Source organism: Lucilia cuprina, chromosome 4, assembly GCF_022045245.1.
Source record: "Lucilia cuprina isolate Lc7/37 chromosome 4, ASM2204524v1, whole genome shotgun sequence".
In the NCBI taxonomy this organism is placed as follows: domain Eukaryota; kingdom Metazoa; phylum Arthropoda; class Insecta; order Diptera; family Calliphoridae; genus Lucilia; species Lucilia cuprina.
The window spans coordinates 47,873,342-47,900,167 of record NC_060952.1 but is presented as its reverse complement, the minus strand read 5'-3'; the positions used below and the strand labels follow the sequence as shown (position 1 = coordinate 47,900,167).

The window sequence follows — 26,826 nt, the reverse complement described above, 5'->3', positions numbered from 1 at the left end:
GGCTAATAAAATTATGGAGTGATGGAATTTGAAGAATTGTGTTTTGCAAATTACCTTATTTCGAAATGGAGCCGGAAGTTGTACTTATTTTTATCTTGATTGACATTTATAAATAATACAAGAAATTTAAATTTTGCTTAATACTTGACTTTAAATCAAATGTTTTCCAAATGATTGAAACTCAATTCATATCTAATATAAAACGAAATGTTTTCGGAACTCATCAAGTGCTCTAATTCAGCAGATTTTAAGAGTTTTTTACAAATTTTTTTGTCAAATACTTTTTTAAAGGATTATATGCACAAGACCTTTATTTTTAAACGATATCGGGTTTGGAAGTTTATAGAATTAAAAAAAACGCAAGTTTTTTTTACCAATTTTGCATTTTTAAAGTTTTTTTTTTGACAAGGCGCTGACCCCCCTTAATAAAATACAAAAATTGCGAAAAAAAAGTAGTAAGCTCATGTAATTATACACAGTATGGTATATATCTGCATAATGTGTCTGAAATAGGAAGTGGGTACGACAGCAAAAAAAAGTTGAAAAATTTTTTAAAATATTACTTTTTGGCTAGGTACATTTGCATTTACATAGGAAATAATTTGAATTATTGCGTAAATTCAGTTTTTTGTTATTTCGAAATATATGCTAAAATCTTAAGAACTTTTTAAAAAGTATTGCAAAATTTTATTTTTGTGGTTTATAAACCTTTACAAACATTTTATGCATATACATGGAAGATAAAAAGACGCCCAAAGTTGGTCAAAATTATCATAATTTGTAAGTTTTTTTAATACTTTAATGTAAAAAACTGAATTTACGCAATAATTCAAATTATTTCCTATGTAAATGCAAATGTACCTAGCCAAAAAGTAATATTTAAAAAAATTTTTCAACTTTTTTTGCTGACTTCCTATTTCAGTCACATTAAGCAGATATATAACATACTGCGTATAATTACATGTTTGTAAAGGTTTATAAACCACAAAAATAAAATTTTGCAATACTTTTTAAAAAGTTCTTAAGATTTTAGCATATATTTCGAAATAACAAAAAACTGAATTTACGCAATAATTCAAATTATTTCCTATGTAAATGCAAATGTACCTAGCCAAAAAGTAATATTTTAAAAAATTTTTCAACTTTTTTTTGCTGTCGTACCCACTTCCTATTTCAGTCACATTAAGCAGATATATAACATACTGCGTATAATTACATGAGCTTACTACTTTTTTTTTTCGCAATTTTTGTATTTTATTAAGGGGGGTCAGCGCCTTGTCAAAAAAAACTTTAAAAATGCAAAATTGGTAAAAAAACTTGCGTTTTTTTTAATTTTATAAACTTCCAAACCCGATATCGTTTAAAAATAAAGTTCTTGTGCATATAACACCGTCCAACACCATTTTTCACACACGAACCAAACCATATACATACGAAAGCACATAATGTTCGTAGTATAGCTGCGTACTCAGTTTTTCATTTTCTGATCGTTTGTCCTTTTTAAAGGACTTTAAAATTTGAGGTACATACAATTTTCAAAAATTTTTATAAAATATTTTTAGCCACCCTGTTATAACAATATGTGTATCAAACTAAAGAGGACAATGGTAGTATTTTTATCTCGTATTTTGTTTTATTAGTTAAGAATAAAAAGATGTAAAAAATATCCTTATAAAAGTTTATCCTTTATTATCCTTGAAATTTTAAACAAAATTGTTCAACAAAAAATATTCATAATAAAGACATTCGAATGGAGTACAAAAGTCTGAAATTTGGTCTTCATAGCTCCATTTGTTTAATTTGTATAATATTTTTTAAATATCTCAATAAATTAATTAATAAAATTTTCCCCTCTGAAAATTTCAAAGTCTTTTTTTTTTGTTAAAATATTATATAGAAAAATTCGAAATTTGATATTGTGGAACCGAGTTTCTTTATCTCTATGATAAAAGATTAAAAAAATGGAAATTTTGAAGAATATGAAAGGATAAAAATCGATTAAGGATATCTTGCATTTTTTATCCTTTCATGTTAAAACTACCTTCTGGGAAAGTACATTTTCCTTTTTATTTTAACCCAATTATTCCGAACTCTATAGTTATTATAAATTCTATATATCTTTTAAAAATACCTTTGACCTCCCAATAATGTTATCAAAGTAGTTTATTATATAGTTTTCATTAAAAAATACAACAGGGCGAAGATATATCCTGTGCAATTAGTAAACCACGATATACATAAATATTTAAACAAGTTAGGAAAGTATAGCCGGAATGGGCCGATATATTTTAGAAAATAAAATATTTATGTTGAATTTTATTTCAATTGCGACATATTAAAAAAACTAATTTTCTGAAAGTGGGCTAGAGTCAAATAGAGATTAAAGGCCTGCACAAGACAACAATAATGCGACAATTTGTTAAACAAATATCGTGTGCGCCATCATAAGCACCCGAAATTTTTTAACAAATTGTCGCATTATTGTTGTCTTGTGCAGGCCTTTAATATGTATATTATAAAATTAAGAGAAAAGATTTATGTCTACATATATACGCATTTTTTATGTAGCTTTTCATCGTGATATTAATCATTATATTAATTATATTATAATTTATATTTATAATAATATTGCGCTTATCATATTACCCAGAAGTAAATTTTAGAATTCGGAACATGCATGTTTTCATCACTAAGGCCTGTTATCTCAACCACCGGTTATGTTTAATTCGTAGGTATTTTGTCTGAAAACTGTCAATTTAACGTTAGTATAAAAAATTAACAGACATTGAGATAATGGGGTAGGTAATTGGTATAAATAATAAATTAAATTAAACAAAATATTCTCAACAAAATTTTTTTTTAATTTGAATACATCTTAACTTTTAATTTTTTTACAAAGAACGAATAAAGATAGAGACATGAAATTTGGGAGTCTGTAACTCTATATTTGTAAATATAACATATATTTTTTGCTAAAAAAAACTGACTATAGAAAATAAGGATATTAAAGGATTAAACTTTAATAGGACATTTTTTTATTTTTTTTATTTTAACATTTTAAAACTATTTTGTTTATAAAAATACTGTTATTCTCCTCTTTCAATCGATACCTATATTGACCTACTAGACCAAACCAAATTTAAGCTAAATATAATTATACTTACTCTTCCTTTCAAACTTTAAAGTCCTTTTAAAGGAAGAAACGATCAGAAAATAAAAAACCAAAAATGTAGTTTAACTATATAAAGTATGTAGTTTCCAACGTATATGGTCTTCCTCATGTGTGCAACAATTTTTCCCAATTTGTTGTACGGTGTAATCCTTTAAAAAAGTATTTGACAAAAAAATTTGTAAAAAACTCTTAAAATCTGCTGAATTAGAGCACTTGATGAGTTCCGAAAAAAATGTCAATCAAGATAAAAATAAGTACAACTTCCGGCTCCATTTCGAAATAAGGTAATTTGCAAAACACAATTCTTCAAATTCCATCACTCCATAATTTTATTAGCCGTTTTTTCAAGTGGGACCTCGATTTTCCGTGATGGTCGGGAAGCATTCTGTATAATCGATTTTCCCGGTTAATTGAGTGCCAACCTTTTCTACTTGTTTAATAGATATTTTTATTAATTAATAAATGAATATGTACATATTTATATAAAAATGAAATAATTTTTTATATTCATTAATGATTAAAACATATAGAAAAAAAATTTCATGTTATATAATTCATGTTATATTCATGTTATATAATTTCTAAAAATAATCGTTTAATGTTGTTTGTCTCTTATTTTCCAATTTAGTATTTTCGTTTAACGAGAATTCCCATTTTTGATTTGTTCTAACTGTTCATGACTGTTAAAAAATAACAGAATTTTGCTTATAATTACGGATAATAGAGGTAATCACGGTTAAACGATGCTGAAAAATTTAAGTCGATGCAAAAACATGTATTTTTCCATCACGGATAATCAAGGTCCTACTGTAGTTGATTTATATTTGAAAACAATGTAAATATGTGCCAAACATTAAAAGCAATAAGCAAGCTTTAAAGATATTTTGAGAGTATGAAATAACACTCGGGAGAAAAAAAGTACCAATTTTTCCATCCCTGGACCGCATACAACCGTACCCCTCGAATCTGGCCTTTAGGCTCATAATTACGTTAAATGTTCTATTATGGCAACAAAAATCTACAAAACTTAGTTTTATAAAACGATAAGTATCACTAATAATTTTTATAGTGATAGGGCCTCATTTGATCCTAGACCCCATACATACAATAAAAAATGTCTTCAAGGTCAAAATTTACTTGTAATTTCTAATAAAACTATTAAAATCTACATAAATAACTTAGAAGTAGACGTAAATTTCTCTACAAATATTTATAAGGATAGACCCATATCACCTAGGTAATGAAAATTATCATAGGTAATATCGTTCTCGTATTGGAAACAATAGTATTTACCTACTAAATTGTACCTTTCCCTATAATATCGTTTTTTTAAAGAAATTATGATATCGTTTTCGCTATCATGACTTTTAAAAAACGATAGTGAAATTGGCATTCCTAAAATTTTTTTGAATACTCTTTATTGAAGAAAATTATATTTTTCTGCATTTAACACATTTAAATATTTTTTAATAAAATGTTTGTTTCCGTAGTGAGGGTACTAACCAGGGTACAGATAGCGATCGAATTCAATTCGCTCGAGAGCGAGTTTAATTCGAGCGATTTAAATAATTGATTTTCCGGCGAATAAATCTATTCGACTCGCGAGTTTAATTTTTTAACTCGCGATAAGAGTTGAAAATTTAAAGAGCGTAAAAAAGAACTCGCTCGCGATTCGAGTCAAAACGAGTTATTCGCGAGTTTTATAATTTTGTAAATGGAATAAATTAAAATTTATAAGGCATAATCAATTAATATATAAATATGACATAACCAAATAAGTTTTCCATTAAAATTATGTACGCGAATACATATCGAGCCCTTTCCGCACAAAAGACGTAACCGACAAAAACAAAATTTTACAGGAGAGCATTTTTTTAATTATCTTCGAAGTGGGACAAAGCATTACTCCAAAACTCCGTTAATAAATACTATTACATCTAACATATGGGATGCAGTTTGTTTCGATTTTATATTGACGCTATATCCGATTTTTTGTCGCTTACGTCTTTTTTGCCGAGACAAATTCTCTGTTTAAAAAAATATTTTTTGTGTATATCTTTATATAATTTGTATATATCTGAAATTTAATAGTGTAATAAATACTTTTTATAAGAGTTTAAGATCATCTAGCGATGTCTATAAGTCAGTATTTTTGTTGAAAACCAGATAGGTTCCGAACGTTATGAGCTAGAGTGATGAAATTCTCTAAAGATGCTTATTGATATTGTTTTGTTATACCCTACACCACTATAGTGGGGAGGGTATTATACATTTGTGCTGGTGTTTGTAACATACAAAAATTTTGGTCCAATACCCACCTTAAAGTATACCGATCGATTCAGAATCATTTTCCGAGTCGATTAAGACATGTCCGTCCGTCTGTCCGGCTGGCTGGCTGTACATGTAAACCTTGTGCGCAAGGTACAGGCCGCAATTTTCAAGATAATTTGATGAAATTTGGACCAAGCATGTTTTTTGGCACAGGGACGAAGCCTATTGAAAATGGTTGAAATCGGTCCATTATTTCACCTAGCCTTCATACAACCGTACCTCCTGATTTGAACTTTTTATGCCATAATTACGTCAAATATTCTATTATCTCTCTAAAAATTGGCATAAATAAGTTTTACATAAGTATAAATGACACTGCAGATTTTCGTAAGGATCGGCCCTTATTTGACCCTAGCCCCCATACAAACCCCCCTTAAAAAATGTCTTAAACGTCTAAAATTGACTTGTAACCATTTGTATCGCAATGAAACTCAACAAACAAACTGTTATTTAAAAATATATCCTTTTCCCAAATTTACAGAGGATCGGCCCAATTTGACCTATATAAAGCCTCATTTAGAAATTTTAGTTTTTTTTATCAATAAATTGCTTAAATATTTTGGAAAAATATTCAACATAAAAGTTTCTTTATAAAAAGTAAAAATTTAAAAAAAAAATACTCATGGTGTAGGGTATTATATGTCAGCCATGTCCGACTATACTTTCCTACTTGTTTTAGTAATGGACAAAAACGGTTCTTGATTTCGCTTAGCTTCAATGCAAGTACCTCCCGGGAAATAGTCAAAACATTAATAAATATGTTGTTTATATTGCAATCGCTATAAAATTTTGTAGAAGTCGGTTATATATACCTGTAAATTATGTTGGGAAGTATTACAGATTTCAGGCAATATTTGACCCTAGCCTCCATATATGGATCCTATAAGACAATGATTTTTTCCATACAAAAAATAAGTTTACAGTTAATAAATCTTTCAAAAATTAAAAAGGTATGATGAAATTCTACAAAAAACATTTGTTTTTTGTTCGGTCCACAATTAAAGACCATTCTGAAAAACACCCTGATGTCCACATTAATATCCATACATTGTAATACAATTCGCCTTATATCGAATAAATAAGTAAATTCTGGGACTATTGATTCATTGAGAGTCCATATACAGGTCCGCCTTCCGAAATCCACAAATTTTCAACCAAATATAAGAGTTGGTTAAATGGAAATAACATAAATGTAATGTAATTAGTATTTGAATGAATTAAATTCATAAAAAGTTATAGAAAATTATAAATTTTAGCACATAAATTGTAATGGCATAGTGATAATTACATGAATTTATTACAATTATACTCAGATATGTGGCATTTCATTCACAAACAAATTTAATATGTTCATTTGTTCAAATTTTTCTATCAATTTAATATATTTTAAAAGAAAATTTAGACGTAACCGACACCTAGCTGTTACAAAATTCATAAACAGAAAATAAATATGTACTTACGTCTTTCTTCTTTTTCTTGTAAATTTGAAACCATTGGATCTATTGCTATGAAATTTTCAGAGATGATGCTAATAGACCTAAATTATTGATTTCTATAAAAAAACGAAAATTGAAAATCAAGTCGCTTACGTCCATTTTGCAAAATGGGCTTGATATTATGTGTAATGTTAGCTGCACTGAAAATAATCCATGCTTAACTTTACGAAAAAGTTTCGTAACTACTTTTTCGTAATATATAAGAAAATTTCGTGTATAATACGAAATATTTTTTAATCAACCCCTTTTCTAATTTTACGAAAGTACCTGTCGTAATATTTTTTTCGTATAAATTAAGAAACTTTGTTTTCTTTGTTATACCCTTCACTTTCGTGAGAAGGGTATATATAAGTTTGTCATTCCGTTTGTAATTTCTATAATATAATTTTCCGACCCTATAAAGTATATATATTCTTGATCCTTATAGATAGCGTAGTCGATTAAGCCATGTCCGTCTGTCTGTCTGTCTGTCTGTTGAAATCAGTTTTTAGAGGACCCCAGATATCGGCGATGTCTGAATCTTCAATAATTCTATTAGACATGCTTTCGAGAAGATCGCTATTTAAAATCAGCAAAATCGGTCGGTAAATAACGGAGATATAAGCAAAAATCCGAGACAACCTCGAAAAATTTCATCAAAAAATTGTTAAAAAAGCATCAAAAACACTAAAAACACTGTACATAGAAAAAAATGTACACGTGTGTGTGTAGATGTATTTGGTTTTATTCAGCTGTGTATTTTTTTGTATGTTTGGAATTCAAACATACAAAGTATACACAGCAAAAAAATATGATTTGCATTTTTTGTTAAAATAAAATAATTTTCCCTTTTGTTTTGCAAATATATTTTTTGATGAATAGAAAAAAGTATTTAAAACGTTTTCAATAATATGAGAGTAGATTGTGAGTTATTGTACAATAATTTTTGTGCGAATAATGTAAGTTTGAAATTTAAAACTAACACAAATTTTTTCCATGTGCTTTTTAAAACAATTTTTTTTACGATAAACAAAAACAAAATCTACGTCTCGTCAATGTTTACCAGCAATTAATAAGAGGTCGAAGTCGACCGGCTTCGAGTCGGAGCTTAGCCGCCGAACTATATTTAGTTGCATGAGACGCCGCCGAAACATTCGGCTTAAATCGACTCAAATTTTTTTAATGTTTTTATTAAATAGACTGTAAGATCAATTATGTTTAAAATACACTATGGTGAAGGGTATATAAGATTCGGTACAGCCGAATATAGCACTCTTACTTGTTTTCATTTAATATTTAACGAAAGTAACGAATTTTTTTCGTAACAAGATTATTTAGTAATATACAAGAATTATTTTGATTTTACAAAAAAATTATTTTGTTACGATATTTTTTATTTTTTTTATTTTCGTAATTTTAAGGGAGTTAAAATAAACGTAATTTTTAATTTAAAGGAAATTAGGCAGCTAATTTTTATGTTTTTTTTTAAAAAACATAAAAAATTGTTTTTTTTTAATTCGTAATCTTTTCCTAAATTTACAATAATTGTTTTAAAAGAACTAAAATATTTGTTTAAAAAAATCGTAAAATGAAAAAAATTTTTTTCTAAAATAATAAAAATTATTTTGCATTTTACTAAAATATTTCGTACAATTTCGTATATATTACGAAAGAATTTCGTGGTGCGAAACCACGAATCATTTCGTACAATGTACAACATTTTTCGTGTATATTAGGCATGTATTATATTCAGTGGGTTAATGTATTATATTTTCAGCAGATATACGCGAAGAGCAACCTTAAGAGCTCGCTGCTTTTTCCACATTCAAATGTACGTACGTCAATCTCTTAATTTTGAAGTTTTTGATTGAGATACACACAGAAAAATCTCTGATGTTAAACATGAAGATAAGTTCCTGTTTGCTGAATGTGATTTTTTCTGACCGAATGAGTTAAATAATGAAAATGTTAAAAAAGTTTAATCATCGACACAAACTCCTAAACAAATGTTATATCCGCTTCCATGTTATATCCTGACATATAAGCCGATTTCCGTCAATGTCCTAATAATATTTTCATTTAATTGACATTTAGAGCGCTCCATAAGAGTGCAAAACATCATGGAGGATATTTTTATACACATAACAATCCATTATTTGTTAAATTTCGTAAAATCTTCTATTATTTTTTAGTTTTAACTACACGGAGTATATATTAAGGTACAATTTATTTATTAAATTGCAAATAAATGCATTTCTAACATAACAAAATCCAAAATGTAACGCATTTTTGTCATTTGTCATATAGAGTACTGTAAAGTCGAACACTATACAACATTAGATAATGTTACAAACTTTTCATACAATTGGTACGATGGTACTTTTTTTGATACTATTTGATGTGCAAAAATACCGTGATACTCCCGAGTCTTATTTGATACTTTCAGGGCCACAATCTCAATATCTGATTATCGTTAAACCGGTAGTAAATCTTTTTGTATGGGAACTTTCAATACATCGTTTCGAAATAAAAAGAGGTTTCTTTAAAATTTAAAATACTTTTTAAAATTTTTTTGACACTTATTCTCGAAAGTGCATCAAATAAAAGTTGTAGCTAATAAAGTAATATAGTATTAGAATTCTCTTCAATGTTACCAGACAAAATGTTAAAATAGTCGAAACCTTGAAACTAAGTTAGACGCTTCTATAAGATTAAACAATGCTGAGTTCGCATCATACTTCATATTTTCTCCATCACATCTGGAATCTGAGATATTATGTCCTGAGTTTTGAGAAAACGCAATTTTTATACCTTTTCGAGACTTTATAACAGCACCATGACTTTAGCAAAAAAAAATATTTTAGTACTTTGGATTGTAAGAAAGCTTTTTCTGAATACTTTCCCAGAGGTAGGTTTCACATCATATGGGTACCAGCCCACTCGGGAGAAGTCGGTAACGAAAGAGCGAATGTAATAGCTTAAAAGGGAAGGGAGCTCGTGGCAGTTAACCTGACAAACGCAAAACCATTCGACCCAACAAAAGCTGAAATAAAAATATGAGTGTGAGAATCCCATAATACCTATTGGAATAATAAAACAGTGGGTAGAACCACGAAAATCCTATGAGTTGACCCTGATGAGAGCAATACAAAAAATCTCCTAAAAATGAGTTCAGACGTATGTAGAGCATGTGGAGAGCACAGTGAAACTCTGGAGCACTTTCTTTGCCACTACCAAACAATCATCGAAGTTAGATCCAAGTATCTTGGAAGTGATGTTATTCCGGAAATAACATTCCTGACTAACACTGATTGGGAGATTCTTAGGAATTACGTTCAGGAAAATGTGTTTCTGATCACTGAAAAATAGTTCATTCAGTTCTTTTTTTTCATGATAAGGAGCGCACAACAGGCCCGATTGTGGCCTAGGTGTATTTCTTCAGATTTGATGTAGTACACATCTTCCTATCAACCTAACCTAACCTAAGTACTTTGAGATCCAAAAAAGTACTCCCTGAAATATTTTTTGATACTGAAACAAAATCACTATTTCCATCCCTGAAATCTACCGTTAATACTTAGTATTTTTGACATTTAGGAAGATTTCATTTTTGCTAATATTTCTTGAAATTATGTTTAATTGAAAATTAGAAGAAAAAAGATATTTATTAAAATTTTATTTTTAATAAAAAATTGATATTTAAATATAACATTACCTTTAATTTTAAATAAACTTTTCATTCATGTTTTTCAATTTATTAAAATTTTATTGATATTTTAATTTTTTTGTTTCTTTTATTTTTTTCTTTTTTCTTGTGCAGCGTCGTATTTTTTAGTATTATTTAGGAAAAAACAGAGTTGATATTGAAATTGTAGATTGAATAAGTCACAACAAGGAAAGGGAAATAAAATGAATATTCTATACAAGCCAGATACAAAAGTACAGGTATAACGAATGATATAATGTTAGACCCTTTCGTTAAATCGAAAAAATCGTTATATCGGAATTATTTTTTCTAGTAAATTTCTTTATTTAATGGACAAAAAAACGTTGAAATTAATGTATGAAATTATTACTTCAAATTTTATTTCATGTAACTAAGAACAACGCACACGTTTTTCCATATATCATATAAATATACTAAACAAATATATGTATTTTTTGGTGTCCCATACAACACTTTTTAAGACAAAAACCTCTAAAACGACGCATTTTAAAGTACCAAAAAAGAAAATTAAAATAACATTTTTAATGAAAAGATCCTCAGTTCACTACTAGCGATTAAAAATCTTGATCTCAGTATAATATGTTTCAAAAAAATGTTTCTGCAATTCCTTTGAATTGGGTGTCAATAATTCTGTGATTTTGAACTTATCGCGCAAAAAATGATAAAACCCTACACCACTTTAGTGGGAAAGGTATATTGGGTTTGTGCTGATGTATATAACGAACAATAATATTGGTGCTATACCCACCTTAACGTATATCAATTGGCACAAAATCATTTTCTACAGGTCGCATTTTTGAAGATAATTCAATGAAATTTGGTACATTATATTCTATTTTCCCAGGGAAAATGATTAAGATCGGTCCATTATTTCACCTAGCCCCCATACAACTGGACCCCCGAATAGGGCTTTAAGTTCATAATTATGTTTAATATACTCGTATCTCGACAAAAAGCTGCAAAATCAAGTTCTATGCTTGACTTGTCGACCCTCACAAATTCTATACTCATAGGGCCTCATATAAACCTAGACCCTATGAAAAGGCTCCATTGAATTTTCACTTAAATGTCCACAATTTTATTCAACAATAAACGGCTTAAGTATGTCTGAAAAAAGGTACAATTCAACTTAAATGCTTTATTATGACAACTAAATCACATTTTATTTTTGTAAAAGGTGTAGGGTATTATATGGTCGGCCACGCCCGACTATAATCTTACTTGTTAAAATTTTTGTTAGAGCATTTCTGGTCCACAAAACGGCTTTTATTGCTTTAAAAGGGAAATTTAAAATTCGAAAAATTCTGAAATGGACTAATCCAAATTTAACTATTTTGTATAGACACCATCAAAAAATGTATATTACATACTTAAAGGATAATTGAAAACAAATTAATTGTCATGTATTTTCATCATAGTCATAGAAACACGTGGCTAGCCTTGATGATTAGCACAAGGCAGAGATTTTGTTAAGAGGTTGTTAAGAATATTTTTCTAAAGAAGTGGTTGTTTGCTACAATTTGAAACTGTTACAAAGAGTTTGTTGAAAAAGATATTTTCGTAGATGTTATACAATATGTATAGGTGTTTTAAGAGAATTTTTTTGCCTGGTTTTATATGTAAATATATTTTTAAAATTAAGTTAATGAACTCTTTGAACTCAGTAAATCAAAATAATTTAAACTCTCTCGCCTTTCTGATGACAATAATAATCTTCTAATAATTTATATATTAAATATGTTTGCTTTTCAAAATTTAAATTTATTGCTGCTGCCATTGTTATTTTATTATTATTTAATGAGCATGAAATTTATTTTTGGGATTAATATCCCAAAACAAAACATGACTATTCAATTGTTTCGATAAACATTTCTTTTATGGTTTATTTGTTTGTAAAATGTGGTCGATAAATTGACAATAAAAACCTGACCAAAATGTTAATTTAAATATGACAGTTGTCATCATATTTGTATTAGAAATTATGACTAATTGAAACCTCAATTGAAAAGCAAACTACTTATATATGTATTGATTGTGTTGAGGGAAAAATTAAAAAAAAAACAAGTAATATTTCTATATTCGGCTGTGCCGAATCTTATATACCCTTCACCAAGTATGTTTTAAAAAACAGTTTTTATTTATTTTGTATCTCTGCACACATGTCACACATAACATACACACAAACAAATATAAACTGTGGCAGAAAGAAATATTAACCATTGTACTGTAATACCACCGTCAAACTGTATTACCACCCTCAAACAAGTATTAGCTGTATTACCAACATATTACTGCTTTATCTCCTTGTTCTTGAGAACAGAATAGTATCCAAACATACAAAAAATTACACAGCTGAATAAAACCAAACACATCTCCACACGCACATGTACATCATTATCCAATTCACAGTGTTGTTGTTGCTTTTTTAACAAAGCATGAAAAAATGTGGCTTTTTTGATGAAATTTTCAGAGGTTGTCTCGCATTTTTGCTCTCTCTGTTATTTATAGACCGATTTTGCTGATTTTAAATAGCGATCTTCTCGAAAGCATGTCTAACTGAATTATTGAAGATTCGGATCTCGCCGATATCTGGGGACCTCTAAAAACTGATTTCAACAGACAGACAGACGGACATGGCTTAATTGACTCTGCTATCTATAAGGATCCAGAATATATATACTTTATAGGGTCGGAAAATTATATTATAGAAATTATAAATGGAATGACAAACTTATATATACCTTCTCACGAAGGTGAAGGGTATACAAATAGGTGGAGGTGACATGAATGATTGTAGAATTGTAATTTGAAAAAAGAAGAAATGTCACGACAGTTGTATATACAAATAAAAGTATATTTGCTGTTAAAGCGTCTCAAATATGAAAAAAAAAATTCTTATCGTTCTCTATAATAGTCGGAATACGTTTGTAATGTCGAGATTATAAGGTCGATGGAACAAAACTACCCAAATACTTCTTTGAACGTATTTCTAACAGGTATAGTTATATGTTGTCGTAAATATAACTAATATAACCCTGATAAATTTTAGTAGAGGAATATACGTTAACATTAAAGTTATAAACGCAGAATCGTTCATCGTATTTTCAAGTTATTTTCTGAAAGGGAAATTGTATGGAGGGTAATAAGGCAGTATCATTTAGACTTTTATTAAGCTAAGTTTAGTCAAATTTTCTTGACACTCTAAACACTTAATCATCATCATTGGGTGTACGGTTATAAGGAGTACCATACGTTACTAATTTTAAACGAATTTTCTTGACATACTAAAATTTTATCCAACATTTTGAAATGGGGACTATACGCCACTAATATAAGCCGATTTTTTTGACACACTAAACATTTACCCATCATATTGCAAGGGGTACGGTTGTATGAGTGCAGACAAATTAATGGACCGATTTTAATAGGCTTCATCTTTCGAGAATGGTAGAAAGAGGACCATAAACATAATGGAGGACCAAGAGGACCATTAGGACCATAAACATAATGGAGGACCAAGGACCATTAGAAATTCTTGAATGAAAATCAAATTTTTTCTTGATTTGGAAACTTAGATGTGGTTGCCTTAGTTTTATTCATTTCAATCTTTCCTATGTCACCTTTATCAGCGCTATATTCGTGTTTCGAATTCAGTAGTGAGCGTTAAAGACATTTACTGAGGGGGACCTTATATGGGGGTAGAGTTCATTATGAACCGATTGTCATTAAATTCGGTATATAAATTTTTGTTTGTATGAAACTTACTTATATCGAATTTCAGTGCTAAAATCATGTTTTCGCATTTTTAAAACAGTTGTGACTGTTAAAACTGTTTTCCGGGGCTACTTGCATGGGAACTATACGAAAACGTGGACCGATATTGCCCATTTTTAATATCAAATAAACCTTACTTATAGAAAATATTTCTAGTTTTTTTTCGCTTGGCCTCTATCGTGCTTTAAACAGACAGATAGACGGACGGACGGACGGACGGACAGACGGACAGACGGACGTACAGACATGGCTAGATAGTCATAAATAACGACCCAGAATATATATTTATTTTATGGTTCTATGATAAATATTTATATAAAGTTTTTTGATAGTTTTTCATCTCGTTATTTATCTCGTCTGCAAATCTCGTTCAAACTTTTGGGGATGATAGATAATCGATAAAGGAAAACAAAATTTGATAATATGATAAAATCGATTACTCGGTTTTCTAGTTATTCGGGTTTGATAGATATGGCAAATTATCCCTCTTCTACCGTCTGTGCAAAACTTCATCTAACTATTTTGAAAGTTGCGACCTGTAGCGTTCACACCAGTTTTACATGAACACACATAGATGGATGGACAGACGGACTTAGCTAAATTGACTTTGAAAGTCATTCTGAGCCAATTAGTATACTTCAAGATATGAATATAACCAATATTTTTGGCTTTTACAAACATCTACACCGCTATAATGGTTCATATACCAGACGCTATTTCCAGATAGAACAGATAGGAATCCGCTGTTATAAGTCTATTGAAGATCCAGAAACAAACATATACCACCGCTTACCTAATTTTAAGACAAGCTTCAGGCAGATGTCAGAGCAATAATGGGCCATGATGAGAGCAAAATGAGAAAGTAAGTCTAAGATTAGTAGATTGCTACGTAATGTTACGTCTGAATGTTACGTCTGAATGTTACGTCTGAATGTTACGTATTACGAGCACATCTTTACAAAATCGAACGTGCGCATTTAGAAGAATGTACAGTATGTAGAGTGGACACTTTATCACTGTCAGGCTTTCGTCGAAGTAGGATCCAAGTATCTTGGAAGTGATTTCAGTTTTTATACTCACGCAAACAATCGGTACGAAAATCAAATTAATGTTAAATTTGTAACAGATAAATTGCATTTTTTATCTTGCAGGCTTAGCTTTCCTGTAACATATATTTTTAAACCATATATCTCTATATACAACGTGTAATGTAAAATGTAGTTTTCCAATATAAAATTATTATGCAAGAATATGTATGTATTAGATACTGTTTTTATGTCTTTACCATACTCTACATGTTCGTTTTACTATGAATACATATACAGGGAAAGAAGATAAAAAAATAAACTACACCGCATAATTTATGGTTTAAATTAATTTATGTTTTTAAACCAAACATAAACAAGCATGTGTTGATTTTATATATTATAATTTATATACAATTTTTTATTTTTTTCTAACTAAAAATAGACAATATGTAAAGAAATGACTAGTATATAACCACACGTGTGTAAATGTATTTCAGAATATACTACATACATATGTATATAAATATATTTATATGTAACTGCCGTAATGTACCCGACAGTTGGAGGTGACTGGGTAAAACTATTCAGAGTAGCATTGGTGTCTAGTGTTGTGATGAATGTAAGATGCTTCGAGTATTTAAATATATAATTTGTTTATTACCCGGCTAAGTCATGCTGTTATGTTGCTGCTCTTTACGTCTCTCAGAGGCTAGGAGTGAATCGAAGCTAGTCCCGTCTGTGACTACCAATGACCACCTTGAGCTTACAGGATCACAGGTACTTTCGTTAAATACTTGAACTCTTTATCTAAAAAGGATACTTTAAAAGTCATAACTTGTTTAAAAATACGAATATAGCGATGAAATTTGACATAAGTAAGTTTCATGATCCAAAATTACTGTGCAATATTTTATGAGGATCGGTCCATAATTAAACCTACCACCCATATAAGGTCCCCTTAAAAAATGGCTTTAACGCTCATTGATGGTTTAAAAATACGATTATAGCGATAAAATTCGACACAAATAAATTTGGTAAGGATCGACTCATAATTGAGCCACCCCCCTATATAATGTTCCTTTCAGAAAATTACTTTAACGCTTATAACATGCCTAAAAATACGAGTATATAGAATCTATATTATAGATGAAATTCGACATAAGTAAGTTTCATTCGAGTCAAACGAGGTTTGATGGTGTGTATAGAAGATTCGGCATAGCCGAATAAAACACTCTTACTTGTTTTAATATATTTTGGTGTGAGCTAAAAATTACGACAATTTTGACACCTATTTCGACATAATGCGCAAATAATTTTCCTCTTCATCCCATTAAAAATCATATTGTGGACCAAAAATATTCTACAACGATTTTAAAATTATTTTTGTCGTAATCAGTTTAAAATTACGGAAAACAACTGAAATTATAGATTTGAAATGGCCGTTTTTCAAACTTTTTTGACCATAGCTGACAACAAGTTCGCGTTATCATATACGGATTAAACTAATATTCGAGTAATAAATAGAAATATATTTAAAGTAACGTGGTTATATCAACGTTGTTCTATCAACCTTGTGAAACTATGTCCTTTTGCAGGACATAGTTTCACAAGCCATAAAACAATTCCAAAGGGGGGACGGCCTGTCGGATAAATTGATTTTCTTCATACAAGCTTGGAGCACATGAGGACCCCACCCGATTTAACATTTTAATATTAATAGGATAATTCAGGGCGCCATTGCCGAATATGAACGCAGACACTGGGAGGATTTCCTCTGTAACATACGGATAAATGACAAGATTTTTAGGAAAATCAAGAAAGCAGCTTTACTTAACAAACGGAATACAGTAAACGATCTTATTGACTTAGGGGGAAATTTGACATCGGACGATAATGTAAAGGCTGATCTCCTGGCAGACCAATTTTATAACGTACATCAACGTGGACAAAGAACGGACACTGACGCTTTTACTGACTCTGTGAAGGATAGAATTGCATCCCTAGGGCAGGGAGGTCCTTTGACGGTATTTTGAGGCAATACTCTTGCGAATGTCACTGATCCAAATGAACTTGGTTTCATTCGACCAGAGTCAGACTGTCGAGAGTTTTAACGTGAGAACCTGCCGTGTCGGCCTTATCTCACAGTGGTCTTTTTCATCCACAGGGTAGACTTGAGAACGGTCTACCATCGCCCCTTTGTCTTCAATGAAGACTCAGGTGGCAATTTTTGCACATTGGCTATGACCGGTCCATGCGCAAGTACTTTGCTGGAGTACTCGAGCTATCTAATCTCTTGCCAAAGTAGTCACGTTGAAAGACAACCACACTACTATGGCTCTGTTGATTCGGCAACAGCACCTAGAGACGTAACCGGTGGACCGAAGCACGATCCATCAATAAGCCGTAGACATCGTTCTTACTCATAGTGACACGCTGTGGTAAGTCTGATATGAACAGAGTATACTCTGAACATATCTGGACAAGGAAAGAAAATTAATTGGTATCACTTGTATATGATACCTTTCATCCATCATCATTCAACCCAGCACACATCTCATTTATTCGACGCATTCATAGAGAAAAACATACGACACACTCATTTAGATATACGGGTGGATGAGGCCCGCATACCTCTACATTCATTCCGTATCATATACAATTGACTCCAACCCATTTCCAACGCTTAGTCCCACAGTCACTCCTCTGTGGGGTATCTGTTGATTTTCGGCAACAGCACCGAACTTATCCCGAAATATTGACTATTATCATGCATCAGTCTTTTAACCGCCACTTACTCTTCCCGCGAATTTGGGTTTAAACCACAGCCACTACGTGGATCTCGAAGGAACCTCAACCAACTGACCAGCCAGGACATAGTCCTGCGACAAATGGCCACCCGTAGTACCAGATTATGCGGTGCTCTGGTCTGACCTCTGGCAATCTATCCAATTTTTCAATCCCGGTCAGATTGGAGGTATTAGCCACCTCTATATACCCCTGGATTGCAATAACACCAAGGCGGAGGTCTCGCCAAGGTAACATGCCCCCGGCGGGATCGACCAGAGTCAATCGGAGATGCCTTGAGAAAAAGGTCTAATAAAAAGTTTAGTGGATTAAACGGTATCCCAGATTATGTTTTGAAAAAAAAAAACACGCCACAAAGGGCATTGATTGTGCCAATACTGAAACCAGGATCTCACCCCAGGCATTGTGGTAGTTATATCCCTTTTATCACCACTAGGGAAACTGTTTGATTATTTCATACTTACTAGACTGACTGATGGACTGACTGGGGACAATTCCCTCTTAGATTCCTAATTTGGCTTCAGGAAGGGATACTCCACCTCTCACGCACTTATGGTCTTTGCAGATTATGTGTCAAGGGGTCTTGACAAGAGATACCGTACGATGACGGTGAGTCTCGACTTCGAGAAAGCTTTTGACACTGCCTGGCAGGATGGCATTGTCTATAAGCTTATGGACAAGGGTCTCGACATAGGGTTGTGTAGGATGGTGTCTGATTTTCTAAGAGACAGGGAATTTTGCGTGGAAGTGGGAGATTCCCGATACGGTGAGATATCGGTGGTTGCAGGAGTGCCTCAGGGTTCTTTATTGGGTCTTGTATTGTACAATGTCCTCATGAGTGATATCCCCCCGCCTTCTGAAGGCGACCTTCTGCTTTTATATGCAGATGATATCCTCATGGCGGCATCGGGACCGAGGGCCAGGACGGTTAATGCTCGTGTGAACGTATATTTGGCTAGGCTTGCGGAATACTTCTCCAAGTGGGGACTTCATCTGAATGTGAGGAAATCGGTTGCTGTAATGATAAAGGGCAGACGTAAATACCTGTATCTGAACAGTAGGTCATTCATCCCTTCTCTTAGGATTGGGAATGAATGTTTTAAAAACATCCCAATTTGGACATATTTCAATAAAACCCGTTTGCAATCCCATTAATTCAGCAAATTGATAAAAAATACAATTGGGTATTATAAAAAATATAATATTTATAAATAAAAATAATGAAATCTAAAACACTAGTATCACGATTAAATCCAGCATACATAACTTTAATGCAAACGTAAAGCCATGTACTAAAATTTGTAAGGATAGGATGATATTTACCCTTGCCTCCATATAATCCCTCTTTTAGAAAATCACTTTTCCAACAAAATGTTAAAATATTTCCGAATTAAGGTAAACAACTTAAATGCTTTATTATTTAAAATAGTCCACATTTTTAACATACTCAATAGTGTCGGCCAAGAATGGCGGTCATCGTGCTTTATTAAATCCTAGCTCCTTATATAAGTTCGCCTTCAGAAAATTATTTTAACACTGATAAATGCAAAATATAACGAACATAAATTGCTACAAAAATGTTTATGAATAACGATCCACATTTCATCAAAGTTAGAGTATTCAAAACCCGAAAACCGGTTTACCGGTTTTTTAATATTCAAAATCCGACCGGTTCCGAATATTTCATATTTTCGAAGTATTCGACAAGCCGGTTTTTTATATCGAATAACCGGTTTTTTAAATTACCTTATTTTATATAATACATATATGCACAATTATGTTATATATGTTTATAAAAAGCCGATAAAATTACGCAAATATGTAAAGATTTTCAATAAATCGAATGAAAAACAAAAGGGCTCCAATATTTTGTTAAAAACCAAGGGTAAAGAGATTAAGTTAATATCCCACATGATGGAATTCATTATCACGTGAATATGGAAATGTGTAAATCATGATTTTCTAGAATTTTCTTTAATACCTTTTTCATCTAAAATAGCTTTAAAAGAGTTAAATCCGTATTTTCAACAACTTAAGGAAAATTAAAACACAATATGCACAAGAATTGTGTAACAAGTTTATGATAAGACTTAATGAACTCAGAATAAAGTTAGTAAACACCCTTATAGTTTACTCAAGTTCAAGAAAGCACCGAACTAATGACCATTTTGAAATACTCCAACAAAGCAGAATCCAAAGAGTTTGCGGAATTATATAATCGTTTATTTCCACGCATTGAGATGGATGAAGAATTAGTTGATTTCCGATTTAAACAGCACAATAAGAAGTATGCAAAATCCAAGAAAGACCAGAAAACAGCATTCATCATTATATGATAATTTTATATAATGCAACAAAAGAACGGAAAAGCTAGAAATATTTTACATATAACTGCCTTTTAACAATCTGCCCAACTTCAGCATACAAAACAAACAAAAAAATCGATTTCTTTTTGTTAATATTTGTTGAGAATGAATTTTAAAATTGTTTGTTATAAAAATTATTTTAAAATGAAATGTGTTTCATTTTATTCTTTATAATATAAAACCATATACATTACATAAATGCATTATAAAAATTGAATTCCTTGTTAATATATAAAAGAAAACCCGGTTAACCGGGTGTATTCGAAACCGGGTTTGAAAAAAATGGAATTTTTCGAGTTATTCGAAAACCGATTTTTGGAATAGACCAGTTATTCGAATACTCTAAACAAAGCTCCAATATGAAATAACCTTGAAAAATGACTCTAGATTCCTTTAGATTCAGTCGCTGCTGAGAATACAATTTTTATTAGTTTTATTTTAACTCATCTGAACTTTGCCCACAATGTCGGTAGATTTATTTCCATCTTACGGCTTAGGCCATCTCTGCATTAAATTAAATGGGAATTTTATACAGACTTTGGATTGCTTAATAGAAGTTTGTTACGTTGCCAACAGGGCACGTTGAAGCGTCATCATGATTTATCTTTGTAAAATCAGCACACATGTAAACATATATTAAGACACATATTAAATTTTCATTAAACGATGTAAAAAGCAAAGCAAAAATTTCATGAAAGGACGAAAAATTCATTTTTAATAAGTTTGTACTTGCGTGTCGTGTTTGCACAAGTTTGACAATACTGAAGGTTGATGCCACACTAAGGCACGAATTGGATTGTGAAAACTGTACATAAAAACACAATTCTAATCGAATTTTAATGGGAGTCATTGAACATGCGTTAGATCGTTTGTTAAACTTGTGTATGAAAATTTCATTCTAAATATTTTTATTTTAAAAATTCTTCAACATCTGTTGCAAAACAAATGTGTATCCTTTTACCTTTGTGTTTCATAAAAGACAATAACTAAATGCCAAAATAGTAGACATTCACATTCACATACATATGTATATATGGGGATTAACATGCCAATTTAGTACTATCAGGCTCAAATTTTCAGCTCTATCGGTCAAGAAGTGCCGTACTAAGAATGGGTAAAAGTTGGACTATTTGGTCATACAGAGGTGTATTTAGGGTTGGCAATTATTCCTGTTTCAAATTATTCGAAGAAAAACTTACAATATTTTTTTATTCGAGTAGTCGATTAAATTTTAAAAATAATTCGGTTATTCGAACGAAAAACTAATAAAAGTTATTATTCGAATAATTTAATAAAATGTAAATAAAACTTGGCAAACACCTCCAAAATCTTAGTACATCAATCAGTAACTTAGTTCTAATAAATCAGTAACTTAGTTCAATCTTAACCTATTTAAATTTCTCAGTAGATTTAAAAGAGGAAGCTGAGGACTTTACAATGATATATGTATACGAAATATGAGTGCAACTTAACATGTTTTTACACCCACCATCAGAAATGATGGAGGTGTATAGTATTTGCTATTCCGCTTGTAACATATCGAAATATTGGATCCTTATTAGATTCTAAGACGATCCGTCCGTCTGCCTAGAGAGTTGAAATTTTGCAAAAAAATTGTTTGTTTGTTATTGAAAATGGGCAATGTCTGACTACTATTAAACCTAGCCCCCATATAAGATTCCGTTCAGAAAATTACTTTAACGCAGATAACTATGGCGGATGGCATGAATAAAACTAATAAATATAATAAAAATGGCATCTTAAAACATAAAATTGCCAGCAGCCTACGCCACAGAAGCAATTTAAAATGGATTTTGACAATCAGTTTGTGTAAAAAACTTATATGTGTAACTGCCCCGTTATTGCAAACATTAAAAATATTCACACAATCACTTCTAAAACAGAAAGCATTGTATATTTTACATTGCAAAATATAAATTTTTATAAATTGCAAAAAATAGTAAAAATTTCTTCCAATTATAACAGATCTTTTAATTAAATATTTGTTTTAAAAATATTAATGTAATTTTTTGTTCAATATTATAATTAACAAGTAGAAAAGTTAGTCGGGCATGGCCCGAAAATTGCGGCCTGTACCTTGCGCACAAAGTTTACATGGACAGCCAGCCGGACAGACGGACGGACATGTCTTAATCGACTTAAAAAATGATTCTGAATCGATCTACACTATAGTGGTGTAGGGTATAAAAATGTGTAAAAAGTAACAGTAAAATATTCTTCGAATATCCGATTTTTGGAATTTTTTATTTTATTTATTCATTAAAAAAACAAATATTTTTTCTCGATTAATCGAATAATTTTAATAAATTTTATTATACTATTACCTTTTAGAGCTTTGTGATTACTACTTAATTGGATACGATTGGGACTTATGCATATATAAAAATATTTTATCTCCATAAGCAAAGTTTTTGAGTTAAAATATAATTTTTGTTAAAAAAGTTTGCATCCACTAAGTGACCACAAAGCTCTTAAAAGCAATGGTCTAAGCTTTCTTTTGAGTAAAAGTACAACAGCAAAGAGTGGAAAAATAAGTGCCAAAAAACATTTAATTTTTAGGTTAAAAATAATTTCTTTAATTGATATCCCACTCGCAACTTATTATATATTAAAAAAAATAATAATTTTTTCTTTGGAAAGAATGAAGAAAAAGCTATCTGAACTCCTTTGGACAATTTTTGCTAGGCCTATAAGTAAAAATTTACAGTAATTTCAATAAATTCCTGTATGTCCAAAACGTCAAACTTTGATCCCGTCTGATTCAGGTTGAAAATTTGTGTCTGGCCAACTATCCCAAAGTACAAATAACCTTGGTAAGATGTCGGAAGACATCGATTTTTAAAGTTAGGTCACTTGACACTTAGCCGACCATATAACACTCTAAACGATGAGTATATTTTAAAAATTATTTAGTTTTCATAAATTGACTTTTATGCTAAATTTTACCTTAATTCCGATGTACTCAAGCAATATATTTTGTGTTGAATTCACACAAAACATGTAAGTGTAAAGAGAGAAAGCCCTTTTCTTCGTGGCAAGTTTTGTATCGTGTATTAGCTATGCCATGCACTAAACATTTAAATTTTCTCTTATATTATCAAAATTCAAAAAATATATTCTGTTTTATAAGTTAAATAATAAAACTCAACAAATAATTATTATTTTCTAAGTAAAAAATAAAAATCTGAAAATTATTCTTATTTTGTGAACAAAATATAAAAATAAGTAAATAACATTATTCTCAGAGCGAAAAATAATACTCAGAATATAATAATTAAAATCATTGTTGATGACGGTATTTTTCTTAACAAAGATTATGTGCATATACTCCTTGTGGCAATATCAAGTCTCCTTCAATATGATTTTATCTCTAATGAACCATCAATAACAATTAGTTACTTTAGCTGCGACCTGTACTTTGACTACAAAGTTCAGTTGTTTGGGGACTAATTGCAATAATTGACCAATCATAACTATTTTCAATAGAATATCATGTACCAAATTTCATTAAATTGATTCTAATGTTTACATGGACGAATGGGCATAGCTAAATTGACACAGAAAATGATTATCAGGGAAACCAAAATAGGCAAATGCATGTTTTTTGTGGTGCGTCGTATGGACTCATGGATAAGATATTTATACGTTTCAGACCAGTTTAAGAATTTTGGCATCGATTTGTTAGAGCATATTTTTGCATATTTTACCCATAAAAGCATAATTTTGCATGATTTGACTTTTTTAGCATATTTAAGGCATATTTTCGAGTTTTTAGAGCATATTTTACTCTTTTAGTGCATATTTTGATATTTTCGCTTTTTTCGTTTTTGTACATTTTCAAAACTTTATTAAAAAAAAAAATAAAATTTAATTTTTTTATTTTTAATTTTTCAGCCTATTTTACAATTTTGAAAAAATTCGTTTGTAGAACTTAAAAACTGCAAAAAATACATTACTCTCACGAAAACCAATGTTATAGTTTTTTGTTCAATAAATAAAGCATTACATTTTAAATCAGACATAAAACCTATTACTTTGGATTTCATGAGACCAATCCATTTTTATAGTTTAAAAAACTAATTATTGGAATTTATGAAAACACCGATTAAAATGTCAGTTTAGAAGCTATGAATACAATTGGTAGAAATGTGTCAAACTTTGTCATTTGAAATATGTTTTTTGGGGTCCAAATTGTTTCATGTTATTTATTGGTTATCTGAACGTAAAACGGAATTCTATTAAACTAGTTCTTCAAACTATGAGATGAATCAATTATAAAAAATCTTGTAGGATGAAATATGACACTAAACATTTATTATTTCATTACAATTTCTGTCTTCTTGAGCTTTTCAATGTTAAAAAATAATGAAAAATTTTATTTTTAGAGCATATTTTTTAAATTTTAAGAGTATATTTTGCGTTTTTTACGGCATATTTAAAGCGCTTAAAACACTTTTTTAGAGCATGTTTTCGGTTTCCCTGATGATTATAAATCGATTGGTATACTTTAAGGTGGGTATAGATAAGTCCAATATTATTGTGCAAACATATTTATTGTAACAAACATCAGCACAAACTCCAAATTCACTACCTTGCACGCTTGCAGGAGTGTCCACATGTTAAAAATAATAATGGAATTCAAGAAATATTTTACAAAAAATATAAATAAAATGTAAGTTATATTAAAGGAAGTTAATTAAATTACTGATTTCCTCTACAAACTTATAAATAAAACATATTTTGTGTTTATTAAGTGACATTTTTTTTTCATTTTTATTACTTTTAATGATGGTTTAAAAAACTAATTTGGAAAAATGTTCGGCCTAAATAAAATCGTTTAACAATTTTCTTATCTAAATCAATTTTAGGTTCAATGATATCGTTTAGCTCAATTTTTGCAGAAGTATTTCGTATTTTCGCAGTTCGGAAAAATGCAGCTTATATTTATTCTCTAATTAATTTTACATATTAGTTTTCTAAGATTTCAATATAAATATCGAGGGACTATATTCAATAGTCTAATAAAAAATAAAAAAAATTTATATTTCTATAAAAAACTCTCTTTGAAAAAAATTTGTAGAAAAAAGCTCTATCTGATAAAAATTTTGTGAATAATTTTGCAAATAATGCAAAATTTTAAATTCGTTTTATAAAATGATTTCGAATATGGTCGTAAAAATATATTGTAGAAGATAAAACTCATAAATCTTTACGAACTAGCGAAATAAACAGTTTTTTTGCTCTCCTGAAAACTTGTGTTATTTTAGATAGAGACTATTGAATATGATACGATATGATTTTGATTCAAAAGAACGATTTTCTTACTGAATTGCAAATATTTTTATAAATTTTTTGCATAAACTTCAAAGCATATGTATATAGAAATTTCATTATAAAATGGGAAAAATTAAATTGTATATAGTATCGCTAATTTAACGAAAACTTCAAAATCCTTAAGAATGTCAGATAGAGAATTTAAAAACATAATGAGAGATTGACACTACCTTCTATTTTTCTGCTATGTTGTAACATATAGAAAGTTCTTTGAAAAGAAATATGTTTCTCTTTTACTATTTTTGGTTTGAATATTTTTATCGAGTAAAAAGTAGTAAAACAAAATTTGTTCTGTAGTGATTTGTTTGGAAAATTATTTCATACAATTTGTTTTAATTTTTTTTAATATAATGTCAATGAAACAAAATTTACTTGAATTTTGTTTGTTTAATTTTAATATTTTTGAGAATATTTTTTATTTTTCTCCTGTTTTAATACTTTTGAAATGTATTCAAACAAACCTAATATGTGATATCATATTTAAACGGTCGTTAGACTTAAAATATTTTGGGAATTGCTGGAATTCAGAACACATAATTATTATCAATCATTCTGTTTACCTATCTATCTATCTATCTATCTATCTATCTATCTATCTATCTATCTATCTATCTATCTATCTATCTATCTATCTATCTATCTATCCATCTATCTATCTATCTATCTATCTATCTATCTATCTATCTATCTATCTATCTATCTATCTATCTATCTATCTATCTATTTATCTATCTATCTATCTATCTATCTATCTATCTATCTATCTATCAATCTATCTATCTATCTATCTATC

General features: G+C 29.9%; 1 protein-coding gene across 9 annotated transcripts in view; it reads left to right on the top strand.

The window, feature by feature from the left end:
- The window catches only part of LOC111681379, a 297,068-nt gene that overhangs the window by 238,711 nt on the left and 31,531 nt on the right, over window positions 1–26,826 (top strand). The gene's annotated exons all lie outside the window — the stretch shown is intronic.